The sequence below is a fragment of the Halichoeres trimaculatus genome, unplaced genomic scaffold (genome assembly GCF_033239565.1).
Source record: "Halichoeres trimaculatus isolate MK-OKI-2021-1 unplaced genomic scaffold, fHalTri1.1 fHalTri1_scaffold_5, whole genome shotgun sequence".
Taxonomy (NCBI): domain Eukaryota; kingdom Metazoa; phylum Chordata; class Actinopteri; order Labriformes; family Labridae; genus Halichoeres; species Halichoeres trimaculatus.
In genome coordinates this window covers 28,393,073-28,409,163 of record NW_027437183.1, presented here as the reverse complement: position 1 = coordinate 28,409,163, position 16,091 = coordinate 28,393,073, and the positions used below count along the sequence as shown (strand labels likewise).

The following is a 16,091-nucleotide window of genomic DNA, read 5'->3' as shown; positions in this document are numbered from 1 at the left end:
GTAAGGTTGGCGTATTTTGTGTCAGCTGCTTGGCAATGTACTCTGTCGCTGAGAGTGGTAGTACACTTTTATGTTTTAGTTACTGGTGGGTAGGGTCGCAAAATTCTGCGAAATTATAGTTGAAAACTTTCCATGGGAATGTCAGAAAAAAACGTAAACATTTTTTTAGGAATTAGGGGAATTTCTATGGACTGCATGGACCTGGTCATATACTCAAATATTTAACATTTTGGTTTATTATACACAGATATGTATGCAAAGATTTCAAATACAATATTTTAAAAGAGACTATAATTTTCAGGGAAATAATTTGGTAATTTTTCCTCACCGAGTCTGTCATGACTATGACAATAATAAGCATTTGATGTAGATAGCCTCTAGAAACGATACACAATTTTCATGAGTGTTTGTTGGTTTAACTTAAACGTGTCTATTACTTAAAGTCAAACCATATCATTGAATATATTTACATCAGTACTATCATAAAAACTTACCTCGACAGGACTTCTAGACTCAAAATCCAGAACTGTGGTCTCAGTGGAAAGGCTGTCAGCTAGTGAAGCAGTGATTTATGATCAAAGGTGCTTGGAATTGTTTGCACAGATGAATTTGTATCCAGTCAGGTTGTTTTAATCAAGATCATTTCTGAAAACATTGTTAAAGCTGATAGCAAAAAAAAAAAAATTTCCCTGAATTTTCCAAAAATTGTATAGGCTTTTTTAAATCCCTGTTAAGGGGGCTTCACACCGCCGCGCAGCAACGTGCCGCCTCCAGTCATTTTAAAGAGGGACGGGCGGCAGACCGCAAGCAGTTTTGGCCGCGGCAGTAAGACCCAGAAGCGGTTGCCACTCCCCATATTGTGGAACCAACCATTGAAACGTATTTCTCAAGGGAATTCTTTGGATGACGGAGCCTTAGTTTCCCCTCCGTCTTTTAGTCTGTAGTAATGTTAAATCCTAGAATCAGCCATTAAAATTTATTCCGAGGGGGGATTCTCTTGATGACAGAATCGTGTCTTTCATAGTCTTATGCACATTATACAGTAAACATAAACTATAAGGTACTACTCGGGGGTAGGTGTTTTTGAGGAGGGAGTGTTGTGAAGGACTTTTGGGCGGGCTCTGCTGTGACGTTTGCCGAATCACCTCTACGTCACTGCCGCTTGTTACCCCATGCTCCTGCCGCTGCAGCAGGAGCCGCAAAACGCTCTGCATTTCAGGGGCCTCCGCCGGCAGAGAAGCGTTTTTCGGGGCGGTTACTGTGTGGTGGTGTGAAGAGTGCTTTAAGCAGCTGTGTGGCTACGACTAAATTTTCTGATTGAAAATGGATTGTGTGGACACTAGGATGTCATTAAGGTCAATTGCTTTTGCTTTATAGGCATGGTTTTTCCAGCATCCAACCTGGCGTTGCTGGTGAGTGTTACTTGGATTTATTAGAAATAGAAATGAACACTACTGAGTACAAATTCACCATTTTAATGTGAACTCCGTAAATAGAGATAAGTATTTTTTCAAAATCAAGTGAAAGTCCATGATTCTATCTGACCTATTCTTTCCCTCTGTAGTTCATCTAATCTGTTTTTCCTATTTCTGCTTTTGTATACATGCACAAACACACACACACATCTTCTTGTTTGCCACCTGATAACAGGCAGTCATTCATACGTTCTCCCCACCCCTGTGACCCCTGATCCCTGGGATCTAAATACGGAACTAGAACCAAAAGACTGGTCACGCATTTGATGCCATGATTGCTCATGCAGACACACAAACACACAAAAGCCACAGAGAAGGAAACCATACAGCACTCTTGCTAAGTATGGCACATATGAGAAGAGTTCAGCAACAGCAGTGAAACAAAAGAAAGGTAAATATGGCAGTTGATATTTATGTAGCACATTGTCTTCATTGGTTTTAAATGTTCAGCAACCCATGCCTCTTAAGGAATAATCAAAGTGCACCATGATCCACAAGGCAAACACACGTTTGTGTGCAACCACTTCATCAAACCTTACCATGTCCACAGTCACTCATGTACACACACAGGGCAGGTGTGGGGTCAGTGTTAGGGTCAGTGGCCATGGTTCAGCTCCCAAATATAGAGCATCCTCTATACAGAGACCCTTACGTTCACTGCAGGTTCTCGTATGACCATCATGAACCCTTTATGTGCAGAGAGAGACACACATACCAAACACACAAAACATACATTCATGCATGCATACACTTACACGGACACCACACACTCACACGAACTGACATACTCAAGTGCAACTATTCACACTAATGTATTGCGCACATGTATGTCATGGTGTGTGTAGTAGAGCACATTCTCACATGTCCACACGAACACACATACTCAGGCCCAGTACATCATTAAGATCTCTATCAGCCTGCTATTTGAAAACAAATGCTCATTTCCTCTCTCCCAGCCCCCTAACCTGTCACCCATACCAACTTTTTTCATGTTCCTCTTTCTCAGTTTCTCCGTCTTCCCTGACTCTGAACATATCCCCCTCTCTCTCTCTTATGTTACTACTCACAGTGTCCATTCAGTGTGTAACAGAGGACCTCTTCTGTAGCTGAAACCTAAGACTGACACTCTGACCCCCCAGGATGACCTTTGCACTTCAAGCTAACGGCTCTGACACGTACAAACATGCCAATACACATGTGTGTGTGCGCCCATTTGTTGTGCATGGTAGCAAACTGATCCTCTTTACCCCCTCTTGCAGTGTAACTACATAATATCTGTGCTGCTTACTACCAAGAGACATTCTGCTGTTTGTTTACTGAGTCGGCCCAAGAGGTTATATTAAGGTAATGAGCCGGTGTTACTCATGCCAATCAGACATAATGTGAATCTTTGTAGTACTGCTGCTGCACAAGTGGAGAACAGGATCATGAGCTATTATCAGTAATATTTAAAACATGCTGCTGCAAACTCATAGTGTTAAGGGGTCAAAGACGGATCACATACAAACAAGCAGTCTTAATGAGGAACAAATGACTGCAAAGAGGTATCTGATCTTAACTTAAGTGCACGTCTGCTTAACAAATGTAGAGACAGCTTTTTAAGTCGTGCTTATGAAAAACATTCTCTGAGCTCTGCAGCTCTTAATTAGCACAACATGTTTTAAGCCACTGGCCAATATCACTGAAAAAAACACACTTATTAAAAAAACGGTTTAGTGCAGTGTACTTCCTTTCATTAAAAAAAAAAAAAAACAGGAAATGTGCTGGGTTTAAGGAAAACGCGGAAAAACCACAAGGTTTAGTCTCTTACTTCTTTTTTACAAATGAGATTATAGGCAGCATGTCAAACACTCACACACACACACACACACACACACACACACACACACACACACACACACACACACACACACACACACACACACACACACACACACACACACACAGCCAGCGCTAAAAGCAAATCAGTGTCCCTCTGACTGGAAACACATGCCTTTGCAAAAGATAATTTGTGTATGACTTCAGGAATGTACACACAGCACTGTTTGTCAAAGACATAAAGACCAATCCATTATTCATTAAATGTAATTCTGATGTATGTCTTAATTCAACTTTGTCAGTGTACAACTAAAGAACTCCAACATTAATGCTGATATGGAGTTTCAGTTGTCAAGTTTCTTTAAACTATTCTGATTTTGTCAAAACTGTCCCTACCTCTGTGCACCTCGTTACCTTAACTCATGATCTTGTTTGTCTTGTTTATATTTCTGCTGCTGAATAGTTTTCTCAGTCATTGCTGTGCTTTTATCGTATCAACAACAAAGCAAAGCTAATAAGGAACCATGATGCGATAGATAATCAAACTATTCTTTTACCAAAAAGTCTCGTTAACACATCACTTAACACATAACTTCTTGGCTACATAGAAGTTTAAAGTGATACCGGGATGGGTCTATCACAAGGTTTAGGGCAGAAATTACCCCTACAGCAGTGTTTTTGTGCAGCAGAAGCCCAGGGCGCTCACACCAAACACCCCCTCCCTGCTCCTCTGCCGGTTTCCTCTGCACTCAGACGGGGCCATTTTTTACTTGACCAAAAACACAAATAAACAGACTCTCACCGAAAAAATCTGATATCAGTCTGCATTCACGCTTTATTTAGAGAATTTTCAGCGTGTCACTTTCACACAAAAACACCGCTAAATAAGGCTCTAGTTCTCATTGTGTCATAAAACGGCGCTACCTCCGCTGCAGAGCCACAGCTGGCTACAAGGCGCTTTGCCGCTTAGTTTATCAGTCTGCGCGCGCGGTGTGCCAGATATGAACAAACACAGGTAGTCTGCCAGGACAAAGAGACACGATGAGAACTAGAGCCTTATTTAGCTGTGTTTTTGTGTGAAAGTAACGCGCTGAAAATTCTCTAAATAAAGCGTGAATGCAGACCGATATCAGATTTTTTCGGTGGGAGTCCGTTTATTTGTGTTTTTGGTCAAGTAAAATATGGCCCCGTCTGAGTGCAGAGGAAACTGGCAGAGGAGCAGGGTGGGGTGTTTGGTGCAAGCGCCCTGGGCTTCTGCTGCACAAAATCACTGCTGTAGGGGTAATTTCTGCCCTAAACCTTGTGACAGGACCCAACTTGTTCCATCCCGGAGTATCACTTTAAGGACATCAAGTTCAAGGGTGGGCTGAAGGATCATGCAGCCCAATTTGTTTAAAGTATCAACAACGCCTCAAATCTTTTAGTGTAACTCAATCTAGTCATTACTCCACGAGAAGCACGAGAAGACCGCTGATATGAATGTGTATGTGTGTGTGACTTCTGTCACAGCATGGGGATAGGAGTCTTAGAAGTCAAATGGATGTATCTTAGATTCAAACTTCTGATCCTTCAATTATATTAAAAATTGAGCAAATTTAAGACATGATCATATTTTAAAATTACTCAATTTTTAGTTTTCGTTCTGTATATTTTACTCCTTAAAAAGGGGGTATTTTGCATTTTTTTATGCAAAATACTGTCCCTCTGGTGCCCCGGTAGTGGCCTTACATGGTTACCTCCACCAAGGAGGTTATGTTTTCGGGAGAGTTTGTTTGTCTGTCTGTTTGTTGGTTTGTCTAGGAACATAACTCAGAAAGTAACCAATGGATCTTAATGAGATTTTCAGGACATATTCAAAACAAAATAAAGGAAAACTGATTGAATTTTGGAGGTGATCCGGATCACTGTCTGGATCCAGGATTCTTTTAAAGGATTCTTTATCATTGTGAGATAGTTTTCACCATATGAGTATATAACTCAACAATAAATGGTCAGAGTGCTTTGCAGAACAACACAAGACAAGGTCACGATAACTTTTGACAGATGTAAAAGTACGATCCGGATCCTGGCAATATTCTGGATACTAAGATCCAGAATATGAAATATGTACTGGGTCATCATAATTTTCAACACTGTCAGGAAACAAGTTATCTTACAAACCTGAAACTAACACCAAATTGTAGCAGACAGTCTGCTGAAAGGGAGTATAACATTAAAGTAGGACTAAAATGTGCGTGACAACCACAATATGCTTGGTGGAGGTCTGCGCTCTGAGTGCTTTTCTAGTTCATATCTAAAAATAATTAATATTTACTCTTATTTCAGTCTTTGTCTTAAACAGTTAAAGCTGCCGTCTCTTTAAGGCCGTCAGTAACATGTATCTTTTACTGTTGGGCTGCAGTTCAATGTGTGATGTTTTTTTTTTTTTTTAATTTAATTTTAATCTCAATTCTTCTGTCTTATTCCTCCTGTTTTAGTATTCATGGACAGCTAGTGTGTGTGTGTGTGTGTGTGTGTGTGTGTGTGTGTGTGTGTGTGTGTGTGTGTGTGTGTGTGTGTGTGTGTGTGTGTGTGTGTGTGTGTGTGTGTGTGTGTGTGCGCGCGGCGGGATGTTTGTGTGTGTACAGACCAGGCCGAGGTATCTTGGGAACATTATTGGTTATTCTAGAAGATCGCCCTGTGACATTTAATAAGAAGCCCCCGTCTTCTAATCTCAAATGCCCGCAGCTCTCCAGGTACGTTGGTCCAGCTCAGTATCAGGTGCAGAGAACAGATGAGGCTCTGAACTAATAAAACACAGCAACACATACACAAACACACAAGTATGCACACACCCATTCAGCTCAGCCTCAGCCTTCAACAATGCCACATTTGTCCAACAGCTGATCTCCATATGATAGAGATAAAAGTATATTAGGCGGGACACCCACCCACACACACACACACACACACAGACACACACACACACACACACACACACACACACACACACACACACAGTCTTGTCTTCAGATGGTTATCGTATTTACATAATCATTAGTTGTGGATGAGACTCCGTCACGATCTGTGTGCTGTTCCTGCTGGTATTAGAGGCAATTACTGTTGAGAGATAAGCCTATGTGCACACACAGAACTAGTGTGTGTACAGGGCAAGTGTGTATATCTCTGCGAGTGCAAAAAAAAAAAACTTGGAAAGATAAAACCAGCTAAAGCTTAATGTTAAAGACACAGAAATTAAAATAAAGAATTTTTCAACTTTAAAGCAAACTTTCAAATTGTGTCCTATACCTGATAACTGTAACATTAGCTGTTGCAAACTGAATGCACATACTCAGTATCCACACACACACACACACACACCCAAAGACAAAATCTGACCCCACTGCCCCTCCCCATGGCTTGGAGAAATTACTGCCACCTGAAGCGGAACCCTGTCCATCATGAGGAGGCCCCCCAGAGCCCCACAGGTGTCCTTTAACATGTCCAAAGGTTCCCCCACCCCTCCTCCAGGCTCTGCATGAGGCTATTCATCTGGCTGCGGAGGAGGACATCAAAACAAAACACAACTCCAGGGGGAAACGCTCAGAGCTAAATATGCACATGAATCACTCCACGGTGAATACACAGCATGATGAGAGAAGACAATCACACTGCTAAATGTCCATCACAAAGAATGAAATTTAATCGAGTACAGGGTGCTCTTGCTCAGGAAACTGGATTAGTATTCCTGCTGCATCTTTGTTGTCATCAAATACTTCATCGGGAAGCTGCACACGCTGACCTCAGTTCACATAACCCTTTTGTTCTGCTTCCCATCTCAACTTGAGAGTGTTTTTCTGTTTGACCTGCAGCCAGAAACCAAAGAGCAAATCACTTCATCCTGACCAGACTTCAATGTGGTGACAGTTGCAATAAATTAAAGGATAGGGCTTGGGGGGGAGGGGGACCTGACAGCCACAAAAAGAAAAATAAATATGTATTTCTAACAATACTGAGGGTGGCTGTGGTTTAAGGAAGTGCTGCTAAACAAAACAGTGTTTGTTTAAAAGGAGAGAAATGGAGCAATTACCAAGTCTTGCTAAATAGCTTTCAAGTGGAAAGCATCATGATTTGGCCATCTCCAGTCACTCTACATTAACAAGAAGATGTGGAGCACATCCTTCACATAGCAACAAATGAGTGCTTTCCATCATAGCCCACAGTTCATCTTTCTCTGCAGTGGAAGAGCAGAGTGATTTTTTATTGCCAATGCATTACAAAATATTGAACATTTAACCAGTTGACATACAGAGACATCAGACTGTAAGACGCCAAGATGGAAAGAAATAAGAAGAAAGAGTTGTAAAGATATGGTAGAAAGACACACAGGTAGTCAAACAGACAGACAGACAGATACACAGAAAGACAGACAGGCAGGCCGGCAGCCATGGTCACAGACAGACAGACTTTTAGAATAAACACCCAAGCTCTCAGAGTCGCCTAGGAAGAAATTCTTTACTTTGATGTCAAGCCATGTGACCTCGCAGCAGTCTGAGGAATTGAAGCACCATCCAAACAAACGTCAACAGAGCTAACACCCTCAAGGTCACTGTGTGTGTGGGTGTGTGTGAGTGTGTGTGTGTGTGTGTGTGTAGGGGGATGTGTGTCTAACAGTGTGTTGGTCTAAATTTTTGTGTGTACATGTGTAATGTGTTTGTACACTGAGATGATGTTTGCCCCAAACATAAGGAATGGGTAAAACGGGAATCATTTATTTTAATACTTTACCCTTAATGTAGGGGGATTTCAACTGGTTCTTTACTAGTGGTGCTTTTTTAAAATACCTCAGTTCACAGTTGTTTAAATTTATTTTCAGCTCTAAATCATAAAATTGTCAAATCCAGACTATGTTAAACCACAGTGCAAACTAGTGAAAGATGAATTTAACCTTCTTACTGGGCTAAGCGGAATATTTGGGCATTTTAGAGCATGTTTTGTTTCTGTTTTCCTGTTGATGACAGGCTGTAAACAACCATAAACATCCTGATTAATATCAGTGCCAATTTTTGATGAGAGGGTGCAGCAAATGAAGAAACGATTTCCTCTACTGCCGACTTATTTTTACATGATGTTTGACCGTTCATCTAAAGCTGCGTTTCCACCAAGCAGACCGGTTCGGTTAATCTCAGTACGGCACACATTTTGTGGCATTTCCACTGACTTATCCTGGGACAGATCCCCAGATAACCAACAGACCGGTTTCTCCTGGAGGCACACAGACTTCTCTGAAACAAAGCTGGATTGCACTTTGTATCAAAGAGCTACATGACAATCACAGAGTGGACGAAATGCTGCATGTCTTCCATCTATGCTCTTTGTTTACTGTGTCGCGTTTTTCTTCGTTGGATTTTTTAGCGGGGTACATTGTGTCGCATTGTTACAGTGTCACGCTATTGTATAACGGCTGCAGCTTTCGGCATCCAGTTTACACGCCGCCTACCACGAGAGGGCACAGTTTGCTGTGGAAACACAAACGGGATCAGGCTTAACTGTCCCTAACCGCACCAAACCGTACTGAACCAAACCGGACTGCTTGGTGGAAACGTGGCTTATCACTGGGCATTTGGAATGGGTACCAGATTGGGTAATTTTACAAGCACTGACCGAATTCCATAATACCGACCATCTGTTATACCAAGTACAAATTCACTTAAAATCAAAAGGTACCATGTTTGGGTATCTAAACACATCCTTGTGAGTGGAAGAGTAGGTGTTTTTTCATGTTAAACATGAACACAGCATTGAAAGGTTATACATTGAAGACTAAATATGTCAAATTGATGAACTGAGTTTTTTTTATTCAAACAAATTAATATATAGTACTACATAAACACACAAAGGTACCGCTAATTGGTACCATTAAGTACCAATACCATTTGCCAGGTACCAGGTATAGTTTCAAATGTGAAAGGTACCCATCCTTACTGGGCATTATTGTATCACTTGTCAAAAAATGTTCATATCATTAAATACAGACAATTTGGAATATTTGGAAGAAATTATTGAATTTCTTCCAAATATCAAAACAGATTTTTGCTCCTGAGAAGGTTTGATGAAACCACAGAGTGGATTAGCTTGTTTAAAGGGTTCAGTACTCTGGTAGGCTTCTTGCTAATAATCCGCGCTAATAGGTCATGATTTTTTTCTGTAAATTTTTCTGTAAGATTAATCTTGTTGAAATTTTAATGTGAAGATTCTCATCTCTCATAAGTTGATCTAAAATACTTGGCATGATTTAAAGGTAACACGTGTGTTCATCTTTATCACTCTACTATCAGTTTAGTTAAGTACTACTGTGTATAGCGCTCTACGCTTTAAGTTTTCTAAGAATTAAAGTGATAATGACCGTATTCAGCACGAAATAGAGACATAAACCTGTGAAACTTGTCTTTCCATTGACCCTGAGATGAGCTGTATGATCCTATAAGTAAGCGAGGGACTGACCCTTGTTGGGCTTCTTTGCAGACCTTTCACATCTGAAACATTACGGTACCGATGCCCAGTATCTGGTAATTGGTATCTGTACTCAATGGTACCCATTTTCGGTACTTTTGTGTTTATATGTTAATAAATATTAATTGTTTAATAATAAAAGCTTTTTCAATTTAACATATTTATTTGTCAATATATAAACTTACAATGCTGTGTTCATGTCCAGCATGGAAACCATCTACTCTTTTGCTCCCTCACAGTCACAAGGATGTGTTTAGGTGCTGAAACATGGTACCTTTTGATTTTAATTGAATCAGTACTCAGTACTACAGACAGAATAATGTTGGTACATATAAGAGTACCTAATTCAGTACCCATCCCTTCGTGCAACCCTGTTTTGATTGCTCCTTCCTTGTACTGAAATCAAGACAAGGCAAAAATACTTTGAAAGTTTGTAGTAAAGTGTTAAACCCAGACCCAAGGAGTCAGCCACAATTCTTCACAGTCTCAAAATTACACTGCTCTGTTATTTGTCAGATTCTACATGTGAAGTCACAATATAGATGAAGGGAAAGATGCAAGTTCATGTTAGAAGCATAAAAGACGCAAATCAGGCTGCATGAAATGGGCTGAATGCATGGTTGCTGTTTTTATTTTTTGTCAGCTAACTTCCCAATAAGCAACATGATTTTCTGTTTGCTGTTGTCCTCTCTATTTTGTTTAAACTAGCATTGAAGGAGCACTAGTTCCTCCTCACTTTTCAGTGTTTAGACAGGTAAAGACAGGTTTGAATATATCAAATTTGTATCAAATATTTCTTATATTCCTATCAAGAAAAATCAAGTGGCAGCAATTATCTTTTTTTTTCCAGCTATATATCCATCAGTGTTCAAAATCCTTTCAGTACATAATCTAGATGAAGAAAAGTGACTGAACAGTTATTTTCAAGTCAGGTCAGCATTTCTTACAGCTAAAATCTTCTGCAAAGCTCTACAATAACGTCTCTTCTTATTACCACACAAAAAAAATTAGTTTTTTGTCACATTAGGTCTTGGTAAAACTTGCTGTCTGACAAGAAAATCTGTCGAACCAAAGCCAATTTGTGTACAGTCACCACTCATTTCATCACAGACAGTTTTCTGTCTGTTCAGCCTCAACATAGCTGAATGACTTCAGGGACAACACTGCTACACTTTGAACACAATCCTCGCATTGCTGGTAAACAGTGGTGTCCCGTTGCAGTGGTTTATTTAGGAGTCTGTTCTAACCCAAACAGGGATTACAACAAAGCCTGCAGCTCCCACTTTTAGACCACTAAGTACTTTTTGCTGCTGCTGCCACTGAAGGCGAGTCGGCCGCTGAAGCATACAGGCAGCTGTCTGTGTGTATGGAAGACAAAGCAACAGAGAAAGTGTAAGAAATCGTTTTGCACTGAGAGAAGCTGTGCTTACAGAAACGTGTCATCACAGCAGCTCACACACGGCAGTGAATAAACGGCACTTAAGATCTGTCTGATAAAACCTTGGCTCCAGCAGCTGAGTGGAACCCTATGATGTGTTAACGCATACTGTGACTGAGTGACTGCAGCCCTGCTTTCACACACAGGAGAAAAAAACTTGAAACAATCAGCTCTGTATCGACAATAATATTTGCCCAAATTTATAATTTCTGTAAACATTTATTTAAATGCACGAGGCAAAAGATAAGTTTTGGTATAGTGCCCTCTTGGGGACAAACAAGTCTCCCAAGATAACTGGTGGTTCACGGCACTCCCACACCACTTTGATTATTGTTGGAGATTGAGGCCTCAGTGTTCACATCCATCTGATCTGGTTAAACCGACTTCTCCCATGCAATGGAAAACCCTCCTGTGATAAAGCCAAACCCTGTAATGGAAATCCACCTATTTTATTAAAGAGCATTTGTCCATTGAAGAGACTATTTATGTGAAGTTTGGTTTGTATCTACAACAAATTCATAACAGAAGGCCTTGGAGAGAGTTGTAATGGAAAGGCAGGGGGAAGCTGTTTTTTTCTTTCATTTATAAGTTCATGACCTCGCAAAGTCTACTTTCCTCTTCATTTACACTCACACACTTGTTCACACACACACAACACGCACAACCTCTCCACTCTGCAGTGTGTACCTTAGGGTAGAGCGCAGTCATGTTGAAAGATGCTGTTGCCAGCACACCTGCGTGGGTGCACGAGAGTTTGTATGTGCATTGCTGCGTGTGTGCGTGTGTGCGTGTGTGTGTGTGTGTGTGTGTGTGTGTGTGTGTGTGTGTGTGTGTGTGTGTGTGTGTGTGTGTGTGTGTGTGTGTGTGTGTGTGTGTGTGAAAAACATGTTCTCATGTTTCAGCAGTAATGGCCCTGCTGAAACATGTGTCTCCCACTCAAAGGTTCCAGGTTGCCATTTAATGCAGACACCACACAGGAGGGTTTTTCTTAACAGCTACAAGAAGCCAGGATGGGTCACCTGCCCTGAAGAGTACGGGGGTTTTACCACCTTAAGACGTTTTATTGAATGTTAGAGTGTTAGATTGTTAGATTTTATTCTGTGAACTACTGACTTTTAATCACCATACAAATGAATCATCACTTTATAAGGTATGCTGTATGCACTAATCTTTATTATAAAGGATGGGAATTGATACGATTTTGTCAATACTGATGCTCTTATCAATTCTGCTTATCGATCTGATTCTTTATCGATTCCTTTATCAATTCCTGTTGTGAATTTTCTTGGTAAAAAAAGTAGCTTTACAGGTTTTCTGTGTCAACAACATTTAATTGAGTTTATACTATAAGTGAATAAAATGTAATTGGTCCCTGAGTCTAGATGTTTCTGGGCATAATTATACAGAAACAGGTTTAAATTGCACACAATGTGACGTTTATGCACTGTGTTGTAATGTGTGAATAATTTAAGTAGGCCATCTAGTGTTTCAAAGTGGTTATAGCAATGGTTTAAGTTGTTCGGAAGCTTTCTGTAGTTATGAAGTCAGCCATGAGCCTTTTATTGCCTGATAGCTTTTGACATTTGAAATTCTCAGTATTTTTTTACAGAATTGATGTGATATGTTTCTGTGATGAAAGTTAAAATTCTATTCTGAAGCTGAAGTTATACTGATGTATGCTAACTGCCAGCATATCACTGTAGTTCCCCATATTCGTTAGCATCAAGCTTGCGCTATTTTGTTATTTTGATAAATAAGGTGATTTCTACTATTTTGAATGTTCTGAATATGAATCTCCTGAGAGAGTAATGTACATTTCTTTATGAAGTCAGGTCTTCAGTAAAACTTCAAGCTGAAAATCCTGAATCAGTTTTCTTGGGAAACGTTTTCTAACTGCTAAGCCAAGACAGCTGCAGCAGACTAGTCGACGTAAAGCCCGGCAGCTCCGGCACAAAGTAAAGAATTGATAAGGGAATCGTTAAGCACAAAGGCTAATGATATCGATGAATTGAAACATTTCTTATCGATTCTCAACAGGAACCTGTTTCCAATTCCCATCTCTAATTATTATACCAGGTATCTATCTACAGCACTTTCAAGCATTATGCACAATGTTACTGACCCAAGATGCATACTAATTTTGTACAGTGCTGCTCTTACTTTCATGTAAAAAAACAACTTCACAGTTATATTTGTTTTCTGTAGCAATACACATTTTTTGCTGTCTCTCAATGTCATTGTCTCTATAATCAGTCTCATTGCCCAAACTACTTTTTACTAAAGGTGGTAGAAAAAATTGAAAATCAATGTATCGTTATTTTTTGTTTGACAATATCAAAATTGGGATTCTTCGTCAAAACATTGCCTTTTTTTTTCCAAATTCAAATTCTCAATTTCAGTCTTTGTGTATAAACTGGATTGGAAAAGAGTTACCAGTTTTCACCAGCAGAGGGTGAAATGTTTCTCTCTAACTCATGTGATGTGCATTTTATGGGAAAATATGGCTCCTGACATAGTCTGTAGACATTATCGTCATCATTTAACTTTTTTGCATGGTCTGGTGTTAAAAGAGCAAACTAAAAATCGCAAAAATTGTAAATGTTGAAGAATCGCAATTCAAATCGAATTGGCACCCCAAGCATCGTAACAGAATCGAATCGTGAAAATAGCATATTGTCCCAGCCCTACTTTTTACACTAACCCAGCTTCTTATTTTTCTCTTACTTCTGCTTGTTTTTTTTCATACATTACATATACATTTGTTCCACTGCTGAGTAACTTTATTTAGAATTATTGATGAAGAAAAGCATTTATAACTGTATAGAATAAGAAAGTAAGTACCGTAAGTAAGTCTTCATAATCTTATTGGGTAACACATGATGTGACACAAAACATGATCAGCCAAAACACTTCTCACTGATGTGTTGATCTCTAAGAACCTCACTCTGCTACCAAGGCGCCATCTCCTTCACATAAGTTTTCTAAGCTGCTAGCTGAGGTGTGGTCCTTATTTAAAACATCCAAATGTGAATGTGAACAGCACCTGCTTCCTTTTGCTTAATGGGATCCATGATTTCAATAGAGAAAATATGCACTGATAAAAAAATATGTTTACTTATGCAGACATCAGCTGAGCTGTGGAGCTATTTCCTGCCATTTATGCACAGACATTTCTCAGCTCTGTTTAAGAAATAAAACCAAGAGGGTATCTTGCTGTGAGTTGTAGCAAAGCTGACTTCTAATAAAAGCTAAACTTCATGTTAACAGCAAAAAAAAGTTTAGGCCAAAAGCAAAACACTATTGCACAGCTATTTCCTAAAATACAAAAACGAAAAAATATATATTTCTCCATTGGCATTGGTGAGGAAATTTGATATACATTGTGGTGGAAACAATTTTTGAATCAGACAGGAAAAATGTTAACTTTACCGTGAAAAATGCAACATACTGGATGTAACTGACATGGAACCTGAAGAGATTTATTGGTTTTTGCAGACAGCCTCACTCCAGGATACTCTGAGAGCTGCAGGCTTTCGCACTAGTCCTTTGATGAATATTTCAACATCAGCAATTTCTGCAGGGTTTATGCACTTGATGTGTTGTCATTTGATAATCATTAAACATGTTTGTACTCACTGCAAAGCCCCCAGGCAGCTGTCAATGCAACTATTTTAAAAAAGAGAGGCTTCAGTTTCCATTCACAAAAGTTTACAAAACTGCACTCTTAAAAAGATGTACACCAAAGAAAAGTACTTATCCAACATTTTATCAACATATGCCTCGTGTTTACATGACTGGACCATGACTATGCAGCAAAACACTCTGATGACAAAGCCTCCTTTACAGCATGAGTTAAGTATTTTGGACGAGTCAAATATACAGTAATTTATGAAGTATACAGTTTCTCTGTTTATGTAGCTCATAGAAAGTTTGGATTTCAGAGAAACACAAAACATGAAACTGACTCTTTTCACTGCTGTCTTCTTCTCAAACACACTCAATCTTCACACTGTAAGATATTTTGGTTTGCTTCATCGGCCATAAAATCAAGGACTTGCTGAGAAAGTAGTGAGATATTTTAAGTGCAACAGTTTTCACTTGATTTATCCTCAAGTTTAAGGGTTAGCTGGACTGATCCTACACAGTTACTTTATCTAATCCCGCTGATATGCATCACGCTGACGGGACTGGTTGATAGAATGATTACATTGACTCTCACCTTTAAATGAGTGTTGTTCCAAGCAAAGTTCAGCTTTTACAGATGGTGCTGGCCACACAGCTTTTCAGTCCCTGTGTGCACACACAAGAAAACACAGTCAGGAGGTATAAAAAGACTCTGGGGGACATTAAATGTAAAGATATCAGGGTTGTGAACTCAAGAATTTCATATAAACACTGAGCATTATTCCCTGAGTACAGACTGTGTACCCCAGTTTGGGTTACCATGAACACCTGTTGTGTTTCAGACTAACAGTAAGAGATGCCACAATGGTGTCTTGTTTCAACAAATTCATAGAAGATCCTCAGCTAAAGCATATCTTTCAGCTAGAAGGTCATTACTCCTTTTTGTGTTTGTTAAAACTTTTTCTGATGCATAGATTAAGTCGTTAAAAAGAGGCCATAGATTTATTGTATGCCGAGGACACTTAAACAGAACTTGTGATTTGAGGGTCAGGTCGTTTGGATTCCCACCTGTAGAGCTGGAAAATTAAAGTCAAATAAAAAGTCTTTATACAAACATGACACTCTAGGCGGGTCTATTTCTTCATCTCTAAGAAAACATGCCGTCCAAAACACTGTAACTCACTCTGGATTCATTTCACACAGCGTTTCTTTTTATTGCCACCCAATAAACCACTCTAGCCTCA

General features: G+C 39.6%; 1 protein-coding gene across 2 annotated transcripts in view; it reads right to left on the bottom strand.

Annotated features, from left to right (window-relative positions):
• bmpr1ba (bone morphogenetic protein receptor, type IBa) overlaps positions 1-16,091 on the bottom strand; it is an 85,931-nt gene that overhangs the window by 42,707 nt on the left and 27,133 nt on the right. Inside the window, exon 2 of one of the 2 annotated variants that reach the window (XM_074671130.1) lies at positions 15,443-15,513. The exons of the other annotated variant lie outside the window; for it this stretch is intronic. The gene's annotated coding sequence lies outside the window, so the exon portion shown is untranslated. The remainder of the gene's footprint in view (positions 1-15,442; positions 15,514-16,091) is intronic. 2 annotated transcript variants of the gene reach the window in all.